General features: G+C 33.9%; 1 protein-coding gene across 1 annotated transcript in view; it reads left to right on the plus strand.

The window, feature by feature from the left end:
* The window catches only part of LOC103606130, a gene marked incomplete at its 5' end in the record, with an annotated part of 124473 nt that overhangs the window by 102362 nt on the left and 20984 nt on the right, over positions 1–1127 (plus strand). The gene's annotated exons all lie outside the window — the stretch shown is intronic.

A 1127-nucleotide genomic window follows, 5' to 3' on the forward strand; every position in this document is an offset into this window, starting at 1 on the left:
AAAAAAAAAAACTTAATGAGAATTCCCCACATAACAGGAACTGTCACATACAAACCATTGAAGTTTTATCCCAACCTTGTCAGGAAGGTATTATTGTGTCAAGTCAACAAATGAGAAAACTGAGCACAATAGGCAGTGATTTGTCCCCAGTTTCTCAGCTGATAGGTGGAAGCATCTGATTCACACTCTACCTGACTCTCAGAGCAGGATTGGTTCTTCCACCAACCCAGTGGCTGCCATTGACCTGTGTCTGTGAGCTAAGACGTTCAAGAAAACATTTTCAAACAGAAGCCAAAATGAAGCACTATTCAAGCCTCTCCTGGCATAGATCTAAGTGTCCCTGCAATACATAAAAAAAGAAACTAACTTTGAATGATAATTACATTAACTCCTCTGAGGGCAGGATAAAACAGAATTTTTAAAACCACATAATTAAAGACATCAGTATAACTATCTGGCCTGGGTTCCAGATCTAACCACCAGAGTGGAGCTAAAACCAATTTATCCATTTTCCAAAGCAGAGTCTGCCAGCCAATAGCGTCTCAAAGAAATAGAACAAATATTCAATTTAAGCATAAATACTGTAGTTTTCAGATAGTGGTGGTGATGTGGATCCTCAAAAATAAAACAAACTTAGAACAATTTACATTTCTCCTTTTGACAAATGAGTTGTTTTATAACTTTAATGTTTACTTAACTTATACTAAAAGGAATTTCAAGGGCCCAAAAAGCTATTTAGTACTTGACAATACGCCACATTTCAGCAGCGCTTTTGTGCCAGCACACCTGTTTTCTATCATTGTGATGCATATATTGTTCAAATGTTTACAAGTTCAGAAGATAAATGTACATCCATAAAACCATCACTCCCTTTAAACCTTAAATTATAGTACACATCAAATTATCATTGTAATATATCAATTTTAAGTCCAGAAAAAATAGACATTTATTTGAGTTATTGCTTCTTACCCTTTATTGGTATCTACATTCATAATGTTCTCATTTTTTAGGTGTTACATTCAGTGTTGAAAATTGTTCTCTAGGCCTTATTTCTTAACTTTGCAGTAAAAAAAGAAAAAATGATTATTGATAAAACCCCAAATATGTTACTAAATCTACAAAAAAAA

The sequence above is a fragment of the Galeopterus variegatus genome, unplaced genomic scaffold (genome assembly GCF_000696425.1).
Source record: "Galeopterus variegatus unplaced genomic scaffold, G_variegatus-3.0.2 Scaffold6328, whole genome shotgun sequence".
In the NCBI taxonomy this organism is placed as follows: Eukaryota; Metazoa; Chordata; class Mammalia; order Dermoptera; family Cynocephalidae; genus Galeopterus; species Galeopterus variegatus.